The 19,669-nt window shown below is 44.5% G+C and overlaps 1 long non-coding RNA gene across 1 annotated transcript in view; it reads right to left on the bottom strand.

Annotated features, from left to right (window-relative positions):
• LOC115032792 (uncharacterized) overlaps positions 1-19,001 on the bottom strand; it is a 62,491-nt gene extending 43,490 nt beyond the window's left edge. Inside the window, exon 1 of the long non-coding RNA XR_015045233.1 lies at positions 18,784-19,001. This is a non-coding gene — a long non-coding RNA (uncharacterized LOC115032792). The remainder of the gene's footprint in view (positions 1-18,783) is intronic.
• Between the last annotated feature and the right edge of the window lie 668 nt (positions 19,002-19,669).

The raw sequence follows: 19,669 nt of genomic DNA, 5'->3' as shown, positions 1-19,669 counted from the left end.
GGCGTCTTTGCCTCCTAGACTTTTCTAGGTCAATGACAAGCAGCAAATAGACAATAATGAGGGCTGTGAAGAGACAGAAAAATGAGAGGTGTTCTTTTAGGGACAGGGACAGTTTTTGTGAAGTGGTGATGATTGAACAGAGACCTGGGCTACAGAAGAACCCGAGTGAATATGTAGAGGGAGGACACTGTGGTCCTCACACAGCCTGTGCTCAGTGGGCTCTAGGAACAAGGAGATCAGAACATCTGGAATGGGGGAGGGGGGCACATCACAGCAGCCACCTCGGCCCAGAGAGACAGCTCCTCAGGGCTGAGTCCATCACATGATGAAACTTTACAAACCTCATTTGTAAAAGTCTAAAAAGATACAGGAAACTGTTACCAGAAATTATTCCTGAAATGTGAGATTACGCAAGACTTTCTGCTCTCTCCCTCCACCCCAACCCCTTTCTTTCCTCTCCTTTTTTCTTCTTTCTGATAAAACAGAGTCTCAGGTAGCACAGGTTGGCCTTGATTGAACTCACTAATAAAGCAGAGGACGACCCTGAACTCCTGATTGCTCTGCCTCTACTTCTTGAATGCTGCTAGGGTTCCGGGGCATGCGGAACCATCACACCCAGAGTACGCAGTGCTGGGGATCGAACCGGGAACGTTATACACACTAGGCAAGCATTCTACCAACTGAGCTACAGTCCCAGAGAAAATTCCACTTCCAAATCCACACCCTTATGCTGTCTTTGCATTTTACATTACTTCCATCCATTTAAGAGGCTTGTTACTGGGTACCCTCAAATGCCCCACATGGGTGGGAAGGCCCCATCTTTCAGGGCCTTGGGTGGGGAGTTCCGCAGAGAACTTAACAAGGGTTGTGGTTTAGGATGCCTGTGGTCTCTCTGAGCCCCACACATCCTGCCTTTTCTAGAGGATGAGGTGGGGGAAAGGAATGTGTCCTAGTCTCTGTCAGAGCCTGTGAGTCGGTGTGCATCATCACAACTATGACAATTTACAGTAGGTATAGAAAGTATGCAGCCTGTTTATCATTAGGAAAGAAAGTGGATCAAATCAATTATACAGTGAAATCATGTGGAGCCGTGATAAAAGATGCCGTACTGTAGAAACACAACACCCTTGCCCCTACCACTTCAATTCTCAGCTGCAGGAACCATTTCTGCCTCCCCTTGCCTAATATGGGCTCTTCCTTGAACCTGACTGTCTGCAAGGCTCCTCCAGGGCCCTCACTAAGGATTCTTCCATTGCGGAACAACTGGCTCACGCTTGGTCCTCTGGAGCGGCGCCAGAGGAAGGAGAGTGGGCCAAATAATCTCTAAGATGGATCATTCACTCCTCGGGGAGTGCATCAGACGGGTTTGCTTCAGTGGCTTCACCTTCCTATTAGCTTTCTGTGTGTTAATAGTAAATCTAATGAGCACTTCAAGCACACAAGCAGGAACCCACCCACAGAGGACCACGGGGCAAGCTGGGCCAGATCTTGAGAATCGCTACTCTGGGAAGCCACCCCTACGCTCCCCCAGAGACCCAGGGATGCCCCTGCTGTATTCCTGGACGACTCCTTTGTTCCAGGCTCACCAGAGTTCTGCAGCTCAAAGTCTGAGCCCTATGTGAAATCTTTATAAGCATCACCTCGGGGTAGTAGGCCACAGCGATGAACCAGCCATGGGAGGACTTCTCCACTGGTGCTGAGTGACTCAGAGGACACACAGGTTAATTCGGGGACTGACAGAGGACCAGGACGATGCATACCTTCCCTCATTTCACAGCAGCCTCCTCTGAAAAAGGCAGGACTCCTTGGAGCGATAGAGGCGACAGCCATCTAACCTAAACCACCGTTCAGGCCAGCCACAGTGGCTGTTTTGTAAGCATTCTTTGTGGAAGTCCTTCTGCCCAAAGCCCCGAAAAATGGGGACTTCTCAAATGGAATCCGTGTTTAGGACTGACCAACAGACATTGCTGAGGGGGTAAGACCAACCCCCAGGGCACAGGGGCCATGGTGGGAGGGTAAAGAAGTCGGGCTCCCCACAGCAGCAAGACTTGATGCCTGGATATAGGGAGAGGCTGCACTTGAAGAGCCAGCAGTCTGATGGGGGTGGAGGTTGAGGGTTGAGTGGGCTTCTTCAGGGACAACCTGCTGTGACTCGCTATGGGATTAATATTAAGAAGCCCATTAGTTGGATTAAGGAATGGCTAAAACAACAACAACAACAAAAAATGTATTGTACATAGCTCTGGAAGCTGGGGAGTCCAGTCCCAAGATCATGAACAAGTCCTGGAAGTTTCTTCTCTGTGTCCTTGAAAGACAGGGAGACCAATTCCTTCCGTCCTGTTCTTTTAATTAAAAAAAAAAAAAAAAAAAAAAAGACAAGGTTTTGTGTGTAACTATCCTCCCAGCCAAGAATCTGCCTTTGAACTCATCTGCACTCCCTTGCAAAGGAATATCCTGGGCTTGCTGACCATTTACACTCCCTCACGGAGGGAGAGGGGTTGTCTCACCTTAGCATCCCGCTGCTCACTACCACTTATTATATGCTATTATATGTAACTCTGCCTTAATTGCACATGCCTTGTGGAAGGACTAAAGTATATAGGCCCAGGAAGACTAAAGAAGGGGGCTCCATCCTTACAGGAAGCCCAACCCCATGCTAGCTAAAGACTTTCTGGGTGTGACCCTTTAGGGGAGGAGCTACCAAGCCACTGTAACCAATCTCTCACCTATGCCCTATGAGGAAGCCCAGGGAACTCCCTGGTTCTCCAGAGTGAACGTCTGTGGTGGAATCACGCCTCAGATTGGTGTCAGGAACTTAGCAGGAGGAGTAGACCTTATTTACAACTCCCCAAGCAAAGGAATTTCACTACCCAAAATCTTGCTATGTTCCCCAAGTTAGCCTTGGACTCGTAGGGTCAAGCAGTCCTCCTCCCCCGGCCTGCTGGCACTACAAGAGCATGTCCCCCACATCCAGCCCCTCAGGCCTGTTTTAAGACACTAACCTATTGGTAAGGGTGGAGCCCTCAGCACCCAACTACTAAGCAGGGTGGTATCTCTTAAACTGTCACACTAGTGACTAAAAGACCACAAATCTATTTTTCATTGGTAGTAGAGATGAATAAACATCTAACCCACAAGAAAGATAGAAAGAAAATTATATTTAAGGGCTCGTTTTTATGTTTATTTCTGGTTTGCCTTTGAGAATTCACACGAGGGGGAAAACCTAGTCCTTGGTTGTTTGCTTCGTTTTTGCGCTTTTTTTTTTTTTTTTTTTTTGAGAGTAGGTCTCCTGTAACCCAGGTTGGCCTTGAACTCCCATATGTAGTAGAGGATGACCTTGAATTCCCGATCCTCCTGAATTCAACTCCCCAGTGTGAGATTACAAAACATACCGCTGGCTTATACAGTGCTGGGGACTGAACCCAAGGCAATACTAGCCAAACATTTTCTTAATTGAACTACCTTTCCCGCAAAATTGATCTTTTTTTACTTGGCTCTTAGCCCTCTCTGGTTTGTTTGGGCTTGCAGTTTGAGAGTGCTGTCTGCCAGGGTGCAAAAGCAAGAGACACACACAGCGTAAGTAGCTCAGGAGCAGAGCGAGGGGAATGGCGCTGGTGCTCCATCTGGAACCTCAGCCTGTTAAGGATGAGTCTTCCTGCCTCAGTTAACCTAATCTAGGAGCTCCCTTACAGACATGCCCACAAGTTTGTCTAGTAAGTGACTCTACCTCCTGTGAGATTGACAGTCCCCTTCTGGTGTCGGCCTACAAGACAAATGGCAAGTCTGTTTAATCTCACCCATGAATCTCCTGAATGGGAGAAGTTCACAGTGGTTCTCATCAGAAATGGACTTCAAGGAGAGTTAGCCAGCACACAGGTGATCCACTCACTGATGGTCGCTTGTATTGAGCCTGGATGGGTTTTCTCTGTTCTCGTCTTAGCTTGTCTCCTTTATACATCTTGGAGCTGATGAGCCAGGTGGAACAGACTGACCAGTGGCCAGCTTCTAGATTTTTCATGATTGTTCCCTCCTCTTGGGAGTTGTCCAAATAAACTCCCCGGCACGCCAAGAGGCTCTGCTCTCAACTTAGAAAAACAGGAGTTCTCTGTGAGCATCAACACCAAAGTAGCTGTGTAAGATGCACTCTGATACCTTCAAATCCTCTGGAAAGGTTACTGAGATAGCTAAGCTTGGTTGTCAATTTGATTAAATAAAGAAACACCTAGGGCTGGAGAGATGGCTCAGTGGTTAAGAGCACCGAATGCTCTTCCGAAGGACCTGAGTTCAAATCCCAGCATGGTGGCTCACAATCATCTGTAATGAGATCTGACGCCCTCTTCTGGTGCATCTGAAGACAGTTATAGTGTACTTAGATATAATAATAATAAATAAATAAATCTTTTTTAAAAGATAAGAAGAAACACCTAAAGTAGATCATACTTCTGCTGTGTCTTTGAGGGAGTTTCTAAAACAACCGGAGCATGGGGGCTTTGGCATATGGATGAATTAATCACTTAGGAGAGTCATAACATGATGACTGTTATATTGGAGGTAACAAAAATAGGAGGTGGAGCCTAGTATATCACTGAGGATATCCCCTAGGAGAGCTACAGTTTGGCCCTGCATCGTTTTTGGTTTTGGTTTTTTGGTTTTTTGGTTTTTTTGCTTCCTGGCTACCATGGTGTGAACTGTTCTACCTTACCCTTCCCACCCAATTCTAGTTATTTGATGATAGAAAATAAAGAAACATAGTAACCTGATGCCAAGGAAGTAGTGCCATCTATACATGCGACTACACCTGACCTTAAACCTTTGGAACTGACTTGTGAAAGCAAAGCTTAAGGGGAGATTACGGGAGGAGCTCAGGAGACTAGAATGCCAACAACATGTAGATAGTGAAAGTCAGACTCCTGAGGCTTCAGAGGGGAACAAAAATTTAGACTAAGGACTATTTGTTTTACATTCTTGCGAAGAACTTGTGGGGATTTGCCTGTATCCTGAACCTTTGTGAGAGTCTTAACTTAACATTCCAATTAATCTTTCAGAGGACATTTCATGATTGCATAGCATTAGGCTGTGGCATGGTTATCATTGGCTGCTTTTAGTCAGACATATAGTGAAAATCTGCATCAAAAGGAAGATCTTTGAAAAGTATGCAGTTTGACCAAAGAAGAGGCAAACTGAAAGTTGTAGACAAAGACAATGTAGTTGATAAAGAAATTTATGCTGCTAAAATGGAACAGAACACTTTACATGAGGACAATAGAAAAGATGGCTTCAGGCACCTCAGGAATTGACCTGACTCTGCCCACTGCAGGCTTCAGGGTAGAAATTATAAACTCATTTGAAAGACTTCTTGAGAAGAGAACATGTCTGGGTCAATTTGGTTTTGCATGGCTACTTTGAAAGTGTTTCACTTAGATTTGTTTAATCAAATTAACTATCCAGGTACTCAAAAGCCACAGAAACTATGATCTAAGGGTGCCTAGCTGCCACAACAGACTTGCATTGCCATGAGATGCTATTTTTTGCACACATGCAAAACACAAGAGTTATGGAATCATGGAAACTTTCATCACTTTCAATGGAAAGTCTTGGAAGCCACGCAGTGCATAGCAGGTCAGATTTCTTGTTAAGAAACCCCAAGAGACTGAAGATTGAAGTTAGGAAAGTGAATTCTACACTGTACTAGAAACCCTGGGATGTTCAAGTTATCCCAGGCACATGAAATGTCTGCCTAGAAAAGCCACAAGTGATGGAGAATTTCTCACATTTGAATTGTTGTGATAGCAATTTGCCCACAATGATAACAAAGGAAACCAGTACAGTAATCTGTAAATCATCCACTTGCCTGTGGTGGTTTGAATGAGAACACCCACGATAGGCTAATATTTTTGATTATTTAGTTGCCAGTTGTTAGACTATTTATAATGGATTACGAGGTATGGCCTTGTTGGAGGAGGTATGTCACTGGGGGGGTGATACCAGGCCCAGTCTCACTTTCTACCTTCTGCCTATGGATCAGGTGTAACGGCTCAGCTGCACAATACTTCTACCTACAAAGCACCAAGCCTGCCTACCTGCCATCATGCTTTCCATCATGATGATTATTCACAGGACTAGCCCTGCGAAACTGGAAACAAGCCCGCATTTGGCCACCTTAGTCATGATGTCTTCTCACAACTATAGAACAGTAAGAAAGAAGGACCGAGAGTCTGGTCTGTATTGGAAGCATATATTCTTGTCAATGGAAAATCATCCCATCCAGTATTTTCTAACTGTTGGTGTATCCAATCCTTTAGACAGCTGTGATGGTACACCCCCATTATCTGCTTGATTAGATTTAGAATCCTCTAGCAGACACATCTCTGGATAGCTCTGTGACAGTGCTTGTGTAAAAGGATTAGCTTGGGAAGCAAAACCATCCAATAGGCTGGGATCATGGAAGTATAACATGGCGGGGGGGGGGAAGCTAAATGCTAGAACTTCCCTTTCTCTTGCTGCTCTACTGAGACGTGAGCAAGTATCCTTGGGCTCCAGAGGTAACCACTAAGAGCTGCTCCTTCCTGCATGCCTTCCCCAACATCAAACTTTGAACAAAATAAACTCTCTCTCTCTCTCTCTCTCTCTCTCTCTCTCTCTCTCTCTCTCTCTCTCTCGTTGCAACTTGCTGTATGTTTGGTTGTAGCTATGAAAAATACAACACGAAGCAGCAAATACTGTTTTCTGTGACGGAAAAAAAAATAAAAATCAGGGGACACCAATTTTGGAAATGAACTGTATAACCTGAAAAGTATAGAACACCTAACTCCATGTCTCTGAAATGGTCCCCTCTCTTCCCAGAGCTCTTACCAAGCTGAGTGAGCAACGGAAGACCGGCCAAGACCAGAATGCTCAGGTAACACGAAATACTTCTCTCAAGTACACAGGAAGCTGGACAACCTAGCGTTGTTTGTGCAGGAGCCTGTCCCGGTTCATACTTCAGTTAGATGCTAATTATATGAAGACAAAGGAAGCTAAAAAGCTAATGACATCACAGTTAATGTGATCTAAGCTATAACACTCCCCTCCCTCCTTACACTAACCAGTATAGTAAGGAGAAGTGTCGAGAAGGACTCTAGGTCCACCTCCCTTCCAAGCTGTACTGTGCTTTGTACACATCACCTGCCTGTGGTCCTTTCATAAAGCATCTCTGGACCCGGGCATGCTCCTTCTGCACCTTCCCCAGTACTCAGACCACTCCTGAAAGTCAGATCTTGTTAATAGGTATATCTCTGCTCCACAAAGAAAAGTTCTCCACAGAGAAATCTAGTTGGTTCGGACTTCGTGGCTGGGACATTTATTAGAGTTAGTGGGAAATCGTAGTTATAAATAGTAATATATAGCCAACATTTATTGAGGATCTACTATACCCTGAACACTGTTAAAAGCATTTTATATTCATTGTCTCATTACATCTTCACATCTATTTGAGGTACATACTATTATTATCCACAGTTTACAGATTGAAAACAAAGCCCTGAAACTCAGAGAGATACCTTTAAGAAATAACTCATCATTCTCCTGCTGCGTCTCCTCCACCTCCATCAGACTCCTGAACCATACAAACAGGAGCATATTGTCCTCTGAGAGGCTCCACTCAGCAACTGACTCAGACAGATACAGACACCCCCAGCCAAACAGTGGATGGAGCTTGGGGACTCTTACAGAAGAAGAGGAGGGAGGATTGTGGGCCCCAAAGGGGATAGGAACTCTACAGGAAAACCAACAGAGTTAGAGTCGAGTAAGCTGGACCCTTGGGGCTCTCAGAGTCCAACAGCCAAAGAATATACAGGAGCTGGACCTAGGCCTCCCCGCTCATATGTAGCAGATGTGCAGTTTGACCTTAATATGGGTCCTGAACAAGCTGTTGCCTGTATGTGGGATGTGTTCTATTATCTGGACTGCCTTTTTTGGCCTCAGTGGAAAAGGAAGCACCTAGCCTTGCAGAGACTTGAAGTGCCAGTTTTGGAGGGATATCCAGGGGGCCCCCTACCTGCTCATAGGAGAAGGGGAAGGCTTGTGGGAGGGGGTAACCAGGAGGTGGGCAGTGAATGGGATTAAAGTGAATAAGTACAAAAAAATTAAATTTAATTTAAAAAAAGAAAGAAAAAATGGGGCTGGTGAGATGGCTCAGCGGGTAAGAGCACTGACTGCTCTTCTAAAAGTCCTGAGTTCAAATCCCAGAAACCACATGGTAGTTCACAACCACCCATAATGAGACCTGACACCCTCTTCTGGTACGTATGAAGACACCTACAGTGTACTTATTTATAATAATAAATAAATCTTTGGGCCTGAGCAAGCGGGGCCGACCAGAGCAAGCGGGGTTGACCAAAGCGAGCAGTAGTCCTAAATTCAATTCCCAACAACTACATGAAGGCTCACAGCCATCTGTACAGCTATAGTGTACTCATATACATAAAATAAATAAATAGGTTTTTTTTTTTTTTTTTTTAGTTTTTCAAGACAGGGTTTCTCTGTGCATCCCTGGCTGTCCTGGAAATAAATAAATGTTTTTAAAAAGAAAAAGAATAACTCATTAGGAAAGACACTAGGTGCTCTGGCTAGCCTTATGTCAACTTGACACAAGCAGGAGTAATTTTGGAAAAAGGAAACCTCACTTGACAGAGTGCTTCCCTAGATAAGCCTGGGGTGTATTTTCATGGTAGATGACCGATGTAGGAGGATCTAGCCCATGTGGGTGGTGTGACCTATGGTCTGGTGGTCCTGGGTGCTATAAGAAACCAAGCTGTCTAAGCCTCTAGGAGCATGATAAAAAGCAGCACTCCTCCATGGCCTCTGCATCAGCTCTTGCCTCCAGGTTCCTGCCCTGTTTGTGTTCCTACCATGACCTTCAATGAAGGACTATGATGTTGAACTAGAAGCCAAAAGAATCGTCACCTCCCCAAGTTGCTTCTGGTCTTAGGTTTTATTGCAGCAATAGGAGCGGTAACTAAGACACTAAGAGGAAAAAAATCTCTGGTATTAAGAAATCCATAAGGCAGTGTGTGGGCTGCGTGCTTGTGATCCCAGCTCTTGGGAAGCTAAAGTAGAAGGATCAAGAGAGAAAGAGACAGAGACAGAGAGATAGAGATAGAGAGACAGAGACAGAGAGGAAACTATAGAAGGAAGGATGGAGGGTTAGGCAGAGGAGGCAAAGGGGTTGGTGAGATGGCTCAGTGAAGACATGAGCCATGAGCCTTGCAACCTCAGTTTCTCCAGAACACAGACTTGTTCTTGGGATGCTTCCAGGCTCCTCCCAGGTACATCAGATAAGGGTGAGTTTCCTTCAGCTGTTGTTAGTCATGTGCCTCTACAGAAACATGGTTTTGTCACATGTGGTTTGTTCTTGTGACTGACCATCTTATTCATGTGACTCTTCTTAGCCCTCTGAGTATAAATTGTCTGATGTTCAAAGTTGGCTATTGCGTGAGGCTTTAGTCTGCCTCATTTTTACACTCTGCTCTCCCAGTTTCACACGGCCTACTAGAGTGGCAAACATGTGGTACATGTTGGTAACACATACATGGACACACTAAGTCAATAAATAAAAATACCTTTAAATGGTTTTTTTAAAAGAAAAAGAAAGAAATCCCTTACATAGCTGGACCTGATGGTGCAGGTTTATACAGCTGGTACAGGGTTTATAATCATACCTTGGAAGGCTGAGGAAGCAGGGTAGAAAGTTCAAAGTTTGCCTTTACTATAGACTGAGCCACTTAATGAGACCCTGTCTCAAAATTTTAAGAGTAAAACAGAGATCCATGGGCTGGGGGCGGGGCTCTTGCTGCTGCACAGACTCCTGACAGGTTAGCAGTGTAGCTAAAAGGAAACTTAAAAAGGAAATGGAGCCAGGCAGTGGTGGTAGTGCACGCCTTTGATACTAGCACTTGGGAGGCAGAAGTAGGCAGATCTGTGAGTTTTGAGGCCAGCCTGGTCCACAGAGCGAGTTCCAGGACAGCCAGGACTACACAGAGAAACCCTATCTTGAAAAACAAAAACAAACAAACAAAACGGAAGAAGAAAGTACTGTGGAGGTGTAACTTGGGAGAACACTTGTCTGATCTACATTTCAGCACCTTTAACCATGAAGAGGAGGAGGAAGAGAAGGAGGAGGAGGAAGAGGAAGAAGAAGAGGAAGAGGGAGAGCCGCAAGGATAGGTGCGGTAGGCTGAGGCAGAACCAAATTGTGATTTTGAGGTCAGCCTGAGCTACACAGTGAGTCCCCATCTCGGAGGAAAAGGCGTGAGTGGGAGCCCCTTTAATGTTATTCGTGGGCCTAAGGAAAGAATAGTGTGGTTTCACCTTAAACAGTAACGCTTTTGAGGACAAAGTGCAACCACTTTGGAAAAACGATTTGGAAGTTCCTTTAAAATATGTATACATACATAAAATACACGTTGACTCAGCATTTCTACTTCTAGGTCTAGACTTCAAAGAAAAAGATAAAATATAGTCAGCTCTCTTTATTCGAGGGTTCTACAACTAACGCATGATATCTTTTAAACAAAAACCATGGCTGGCCACGATAACTTACAACAAGGCCTCAACCTGCTTTACCCTAATTAACAGTTGATGGATCTCAACTAACCTAACAAATTTCCCATATTGAAGAATTTTAATTGTAGAATTATTTGTAATTTTATCACCAATCATATCACCCTGTGCTTTAACAGGCCCTAACACACCATCACAGCCCTTTATCCCTACTACGTGCCAACCATGGCACATGCCAACCATTGCACAGTGAAGAAATTTCACGGATCACATAAATAATATCAACCCTACACTCACACAAAGGTCTGCACTAACAGCCATATATATTATTCCTATCTACTATTCCTGACCTTAAGAAGTAGACACAGAAGGATCAGAAGTTCAAGGCCAGCCATTCAGCTACCTAGTAAGTTTGAAGCTAACCTGTCTAAAAGTAAATACATAGACTTTTTTTTTAACTTTCATTATTCCCAGAACAATACAATATAATAGTGATTTGAATAGCATTTATATCATTCTAAACAATCTGGAGGTAGCCAGGTGTGCTGGTATATACATCTGTAGATTCCAGCACTTGGCAGAGGCAGAAGGATCACTACAAATTCAAGGCCAGTCTGATAGATTGATAGATAGATAGATAGATAGATAGATAATCCAGAGGTGATTTAGAGTGTGCAGGAGGGTATGTGTAGATTATATAAGTGTAAACATATCATTATGTGTAAGAAAGTTGAGCCCCTGTGGAGGCTGCTATCACTCATTTGGATAACTGGTCCCCAAAGATGCAAGTGTTAAATGTTCCATTACTGGGTGGCACAACTAGAGGTGGCTATAGCTTTGGGAGGACCTGTGGGAAGTCTTTGAGAGGACAGCACATCCTTGAAGAGGCTCTCATGGACCGTTGCTGCCTCTTCTCTTTTGCTTCATGGCAAGGAAGTGAGCATCTTCTCTCCATTGCTGCCGTTACCGTGATGGCGGCCGCTACCATGACTGCTGCTATTACCATGACAGTGGCCACTACTGTGATGGCAGCCACTACCATGACATGACTGCTGCCACTACCATGACTGCTGATACTACTGTGATTCCTGCCGCTACCGTGACAGTGGCCACTACCGTGACTGCTGCTGCTGTGACGGTGGTCTCACACTAGCCCAAAGCATGAAGCCAGCCCAGCACAGACTGCAACCTTTAAGCTCCAAGACAAAATAAACCTTTACTCTTTAGAAATACATTATGTCAAATGGTACCACCTCCTCCACAGCCCTAGGTGACAAGGGACACAATCGCATATGCACACAAAAACAAACACTCATACCAAAGGTTCAAAGAAACATTATTCGTTCCAAGATGGAAACATTTTTAGTTCCAAGATGGAAACAAGCTAAATCTACCCCAGTAGATAAGTGGATAAGCAACCATGGGCTGCCCACACAATGCATTACTCTGTGTAGATGTAAAAGGAATGAAGTCCTAATACTCATAATAACTTGGATGGAGCTCATTGCATTGTGAAAAAAGTCAGTCCAAAAAGTCTGTATATTGTAAGACTCTGTTTCTAAGGAATGTCCACCATATACATCTTATAGAGCTAGGAAGTAGACTGTAGTGGCCTGAGTGAGGCTCAGGCAGGCCTGAGGGATCCAGCACAAAGTGGGAAATAAATATCAATAAATACAAGGAAATGTTTAAAACGTTCTAAGATTAGATTGTGAAGGTGGTTGTAGCTTGTGAAAATACTGAAGTGTAAACTATGTATTGATTGATGGACTGATTGATTGATTGATTGAGACTAGGCTTCGCTATGTAGCCATGGCTGGACCAGAACTCAATATGTAGAGTCACAGAGATCTAGCTCATGAATGCTGAGATTAAAGAAAAGCATGATGACGCCCAGCTGAACCATAAATGTTAAATGGGTGGATCTTATAGCATGTTAATTTTATCACAATGAAACAGAAATAAAACAGAAAGATAACAAAGGGAGAAAGAGGGGAGAGGGAGAGCAGTCCAGCTGTCCCACTAGAGAGGCCCACAGAGACGCAACACAGAGCAGAGGCCATGGACTCAGATGGGGAAGGAGAAAGTCCCGGCTGTCCTAACACCCACATCAAGGCTCCGAGGAGCCCCAGCCCAGCGACAAACAGCAACTATGTGTCAGAGCCAAAGCTAGCCAAGCAGCCAAGCCGCCGAGCTCAGCCTGCACTGACCGCAACACGTAACTACTAAATGTTGAAACTTTTTGTCCTACTGCAATGGATAACAAACCAGCCATCCTGGAAGATACCATGAGTTCCGAATGGATCTGAGAACTAAAGGGGGTGGTATTAAAAGAAAATATAACTAAGTTTCTCTATGACTCAAGTATGAGGAAAATGTTCTGATTGTGCCCCCAAATCAAGTTGCACCAAGATAAAATATTGTTACATTTAATTGCTTTAAAATTGTTTAAGCTTTTGCAGAGCAAAACCTCCATGAAGAAATTCAAAGGACATATATCAGCGTAAGAGGAAGTATTTCCAACCTATATTATTGAAGAAATAAAAAAGATCAAAATAGAGGCGTGGCACGATGCTCAGAAGGTAAAAGGGTTTGTTCTGCAAACATGAGGGTGTGAGTTCAAATCCTAGCACCCAGCAAACAGCCAGGTATGGCTGTGCCTGCCTGAAGGCCTAGCATTAAGGGCAGAGGCAAGCTGATCCCAAGAGCTCACAGGCAGGCCACTCCAGCCACAGGCTTCCTCTTCAAAGAGAGACTGCTTCAGGGTGACAAGGCAAGAACAGTAGAGGAAGTCACCTGGTGTCCTCGAATGGCCTCCACTAGTGTCTGCATGGACATGTATCTACTGATACACAAACAACACCAAATGGAAGGGGAGAGAGAAGATAAGAGAAAGCACTAAAATTCCTACTATACAAAAAGCCTTTCTTTTTTTCAAAGATTTGTGGGGGGGGGGGTGAGAATGTGCTCTTGTGTATGCATGTGTGTATGTGTGTGTGTGTGTGTGTATACACCTGCCTGCAGCACCCCTGGAGCTAGGGTCACAGGAGATTACGAGCTGTCCCCTGTGGGTGCTGGGGACCACACTCTGGTCCTCTCCCCCTGCAGTACTCAAAGCTGAGCCATTTCTCCAGGACGCACCTACCCCCCTTTTAAAGAAGAAGAAGAAGAAAAAAAAAAGAATCCTCCCTCAGGCTCTAGAGGGCTCTGACTAAAGTTTGTGTACTGCCACACCCAGGTTATAAATAATTTAAATTTTTTTAGAGCAAGTGCCAAAAGTTTTCTAGAGAAACAGGCAAAGATATGACTAGAAAATTAACAACAAATATAAAGCTGACAAGCATACAAGCCACTGTTCAGCTCACTCCTCTCTTTTAAAAAAATGCAAATTAAAACTATCCCACATGCCGCTTCGGCATAGGCAGCCCTACATCAGCCTCAAAAGAACTATTCTGAGACGGGATTTGTTTTACATATCAGACTGGCAAAAATTCAAAATCTTGAAAGTATATTATGGTGGAGAACTAGCATTATATATTACTGGCGTAAGGAAGAATCCGCATTAGATATTACTAGTGTAAGGGAAAGTGGTACAAACCTGAGAGAGAGGAATTTGATAGTGTCAGGCAAAGCCCTCAGAGATCCCTGCCAGCCCAGTGGTTCCATGTCTAGAAATTTACCATGAGGACACACCTGTGACAGTATAAAAATATCTATATGCCAGGCGGCTGCTCTTACAGCATTATTTAGGGTTGAGGGGAAAAAAAAATCTGCTGATGGTCATGATGATAAATGCCTGTAATTCCAGCATTCAAGAGGCAGGAGGATTGCAAATTAGAAGCCAGGCTGGCTATGTAATGAGATCAAAGCCAGCCTGAACTGTGTAAGACTCTTTTCTTCTAGAAGGAGGAGGATGAAGAAGAGGAGGGGGAGCAGGAGGAGGGGAAGGAAGAAGAGAAGGAAGAAGTAAAGAAGTAATAGTGGTGTGTGGAAAGAGATACAATTGGTTGGCTGGCTAAAGACTAGAAAGGATACTTACCAATTGATTTCCAGAATATATCGAAAAATCCAAACTGAGATAACTAGTAAGATGGCTGGGTAAGGAGAAGTGCTTGCTGCCGAAGCTGAAGGACCTGAGTTCATTGTGGTAGGAGGACCTCACCAGAGGGGACCACTCAGACTCGGTATATAACCAACTGAAAGTCTTTATTCCAGTGGGGGCTAGGGGGAGACACCAAGTGTACAAGGACCTGGGTGTGGCCCTGACTGCCCAGGACATGGGCTTTTGAAGGGCAGAGACCTCGCCCACACCTCTCTGCAGCTGCAGGGTGAACTTCTCAGAGCAGAGGAAGCAGTTTGGGGCTAACAGTTTTGGTTTGGTTTTTTTCAAGGCAGGGTTTCTTTGTATAGCCCTGGCTATCCTGGAACTCGCTCTGTAGACCAGGCTGGCCTCAACCACACAGAAATCCATCTGACCCTGCCTCTAGAGAACTGGGATTAAAGGCGTGCACCACTGCCACCTGGGGAATCACACAGCTTTAGCAGAAGCTAAGGTGTTAGCTGGAGGAGGTTCCAACAAAGGCTAAGGTAAGTTAGCTAGGTCATCCTGACTTTGGTTCCTAGAAGAGAGTTGGGTAGTTTTCAATGGGATTCTCCATCAAGGAGGTCAGATTCTCATTAAACCTGGAAATGGCCTCAGCAAGAAGACAAGCCCTCCTCCTCTGGGCTGTCCTGCCTGGTCACAAATTCCTGGGCTCCACATGGTGGAAGAACTGACCCCAGCAAATGTCCTCTGACCTTCACAAATACACCAAGGCATCCCCCCACATGCATACACACATACACAATTAATGAATTAGTTAATTTAAAAATTGTTACTTCAAAACCAAGATGATTATAGATAATATATAGATATGAGCTATTGTTTGCATCTGGAACCTCCCAGCTGGGTACTGTCTGAATAGCAGACCCTTCAAACGATCTGGCTTCCTAAGAAATCTTGTATAACTTTGGACCTGGGACCATGTGTTCATGCCTTATGGGATGTTGGTCTCTTGGTCTCTTTTAGCTTACTAACAGGCTTATGGACACTTTGCTTTGTGACAATACTCCCACCATACTGTGCTGCTGCTATATGAGCAGCAGTACTGCCAGCCAGCCACAGACTGACCCTTCCAACACTGTGAGCCAGGGCAAACCTTCTCTTTATAAATGTCTTTACCTGAGATATTTGTTACAGTAAAAGAAAGCTGAGTAACTTGTCATACCTCTGTATAAAATATAAAAGACAGTGACATAGGTATCTGTCTAATTCTGGAAAATATCCATGGGAAGGATAAATGAGAAACTGACAGAATAGGTTAACTAGGAGGTGTGGGAGACCAGGCTGGAAGGATTCAGGAATAAAGGACTTTCTCGGGAAACATCTTTTTGTGTGGTTTTGATTCTCTGGAAGCAATGTTTACATATCTCTTAAATAAGATGGCAAAGGGTTCTTTATATTAATGCAAACAGGGGCACATATATCCATATATTCCTGGGACCCACACTTGGTTCCAAGGCCACCCCTTCATTATCTCATTTGGGATGCTTAAGCAAAGGCTCCACAGGCCATAGGTCTGCTTCCCTGCAGTCTCTGTTGGACTCTGCAAAGGTGACACGGGACAGGGAAACTGCAAGGCTCGGGAGGGAGGGAGGAACAATTCCTTCCCATTTGCATCTCTGGTTGAGTCTCCCCCGCCCCCCAGCCATGTCTCTTCACCCTGGCAGCCACAGCTCCCCCCCTATCCCCCCTCTCCAGCATCAGTGGAACACATTTTACAGTTTCCCCAACACTTCGGAAACCAGCATCACTCACACTGCAAGCACCACAGCACCAGCCAGCTGGCACCCCTCAGCAGAGCTACATCTCAGGGTTGTCAGCCCCAACAGTCTCTTCCTGGGATTCTTAGGCTCCAGTCCTCTCACCCTCCTCCTCTCATTCCCTCAACTGATGAAGGGGTAGCTCGCTCCTAGGCTGCTGCCACAAGACCTCAGAAAAGCAGAGTATTCGGCACACCTGTCTTTGCTGTGTTAAAATACCTGACATAAACAACACGATGGGGGATTGTTTATCTGAGCTCACCGTTTCTGAGGTATCAGTCCATCTTAGAAAGGAAGGTAGGCTGGACATAGTAGCTCACATCATGGAAGCAGAGAGGGAGGGAGGCAGGCAGGTAATCACACCACACACAAGACAGAAAGACAGACAGAGAGCACCTTCCTATTATTTTGAGGAAGCACCTGAGACAGTTTATTACCAATAATAAAATCTGAGCTTTTAAACTAAAATTAGATACTTAGGGAATGAGCACCAGCCATTTTGATAATCACAGTTCCTAATACGTAGAAGCTTTTCTGGTCCCCCTTGTTTGACAATTCGTGGTGGCTAAGGAACAAGGTGTCATTTCTTCAGTGGTGTAGCCACTGAGAAGTTTTTCATATTCTAATATGTAACCTCCCAGCCACGTCCATGCAAGAAGCACAGTTAAACTCAGTGGGCCACACACTAAAGACATGGATTTGTTGGAAAGATGGAGTTTAGTGGGAGAAGGGGGAATAAGATAGGGCAAAAGAAGGGGAAGTGACTAAAATTGATTATATACATGGATGAGATTCTCAAGGGGTTATAAAAATGCAATGTTTACAATAAAAGAGTATACAATAAGGCTGGTGGCAATATTAACAAATGCAATTTTAATAATGCATAAGTGTCAGAATTCAGAATAGCTGCATTACACAGCCACTAATATTTTCTAATGACCCACGCATGCGATTACAAAATAATCCAGAGGCAAAGATGGATTCAAAGTGAAAGAAAGGTTATGAGACCTCGATGTCAAAGGTTTTTTTTTTTAAAGTTTTCTAATACATGATTTCAGATTCCACATAATCAGTGTCTGAAGGATAAACTTGCTCATGTTCTGTTTTCATGTGGTGTCGAAAGAAAACTGGTAAATCGGGAAAGGCTATTTAACTATTTCTCCTTTCTCCTGTTCCTCTCTGTGTGAGTGTGAGTTGGTGTGCATCTGTGTGTGTGTTTGTGTTATACATGTGTGTGCATCTGTGTGTGTAAAGGCCAGATGAGGATGGGGTGTCTTCCTCTATGGCTCCCCACCTCATTACGTTAAAATGAGACCTCTCACTGAACACAAGACTCTTCGTTGAGGCAGGCAGCACCCCAGCATCTGCCTCTCCCCACCCTGCAATGCTGGGGTTACACCTGGCCATGCATTACATTTATGGGGACTCCGGGACTAGAACTCAGGTCTTCCTGCTTGAACGGCAAGCACTCTTACCCAATCAACTGTCTCTGTAGCCCCTATTTATCTCTTTCCAAATCTTAGATTTGGATGAGACTAGTTTTTCTCCATATACTTATACTGAAACAGCATGTCCCAGTGTGTTGAATCCAAAAACAGACACAAGTATTCAGCTATTCTATTCTGCCAGATGCTAAAGAGATTTGCAAAACTATCAATGCCAGTATTCTCATTAAAATTTGTATATTATCATTTCTTGTCCATTTAAACAGTGTTTTTACTGCTTGACATAGGGTACACATATCCTGTAAATCCAGCACTTGGGAGGCAGAGGCAGGTGGATTCCTGAGTTCGAGGCCAGGCTGGTCTACAAAGTGAGTTCCAGGACAGCCAGGGCTACACAGAGAAACCCTGTCTCGAAAAAAAATCAAAACAAACAAACAAACAAACAAAGGTTTAAACAAAGTCTCACTTTTCTTTCTAATAATGTTGATACATGCCAATCAATTTTACCTCACAGACATTCTGAGGGCCTCTCAAGGAGACTGCACAAGTGTGAAAGATTCCTGTAAGCAACGGGTTTAAGACATGAAGCTCAGCTTTCCTCTCTAACCCGCTTAGTTACCTACTTAGCAACCCAATGCCTTCTAAACAAATATTTCTGTTCTTCTGTCCAAAGGAACCTATTTAGGGCTGGAGAGATGGCTCAGTAGTTAAGGGCACTGACTACTCTTGTAGAAGACACAGATACAACCCCTAGCATCCACACAATGACTTACAATCATCTGTGACTCCAGTAGCAGGGGATCTGACACCTTCTTCTGACCTTTGCAGGCAGCAGACACACAAGTGAATGTAAGCAAAACATATAGGCATGTAGGCAAAACGAATATACAAAGTAAAAATCTTTTAAAATTCAGAACCTAATTTTTAAAAAGTATACCGTTGTAAGTGCCTCTAAAACTGCTTTTTCTGCCGTCTCCTGGAGCCTTGCCTGTGATTCCGCGCGCATACAGCCTGGTGCTCAGCAGAATGTTCCCGGCAAACCTTTGAGACCTCTTTGTGGAATTCCTGCCTCTCTTACATTCTGCTAGGCCAATTCCCACCACCCGGCCTCTCCTGGCCTGTCTGCTCCACTAAGAGCTAGGAGTTCGGCTTGCTTTTCTGTGCCTGAGCTCTGGCCTGGAATTTGCTCCGTGGCAGAAATCTGGAACCACCTAGTATCTGATTACCTCATCTGTCCCTTTACAACCGTTTTCTGAACCTTCGAAAACTTTGTTCCACCTTCTCTAGTTTTCTGGAAGCTTCCGTGGAGAGTTGGCCCCATGTCTGTGGGCTTTTGATAACTGGAATACCCTTTTAACCCCCTTGCTCTGTTTGAAACAAAAGGCCCTGGATTTTAGCCATCCCAGGCCCTGGGGAGTAAGCAGGGCTCACCTTTAGCCTGGCAACATGGGCCTTCTGAGGGTTCCAGAACTCTGACCTTAAACTCCAGCGCTAAACAACACGTTGCCCTCCCCACGCCTCCAAAGAATGAAAGGGAAGCATTGTATTTTTAGCTTAAAAGCCCTGGCTTTCACCGGTCCGGTATAAATTAACATGGCGGGAGGGGTACATCCTACGCCAAAATGTTAACAAGGACAATGGGCCTCTGAGAAATCAACTTCTAGTCTTTTTTTTTTTTTTCCTGGACTTTCCAAATTTTAAATAAATGAACAAGGGCTATCTTTAGAAAACAGAACAATGTCCCATATTTGTGGTCCCCTCCCACTGGCTGACTTTTCTTTGTGCTTTAGTACAAATACAGGCCAGGGTGTGACCGATAGTTG

Source organism: Mus caroli, unplaced genomic scaffold, assembly GCF_978045245.1.
Source record: "Mus caroli unplaced genomic scaffold, Mus_caroli_1 scaffold_14, whole genome shotgun sequence".
NCBI lineage: Eukaryota > Metazoa > Chordata > Mammalia > Rodentia > Muridae > Mus > Mus caroli.
The sequence above is the reverse complement of the archived record's forward strand: the minus strand, read 5'-3'. Positions and strand labels throughout refer to the sequence as shown.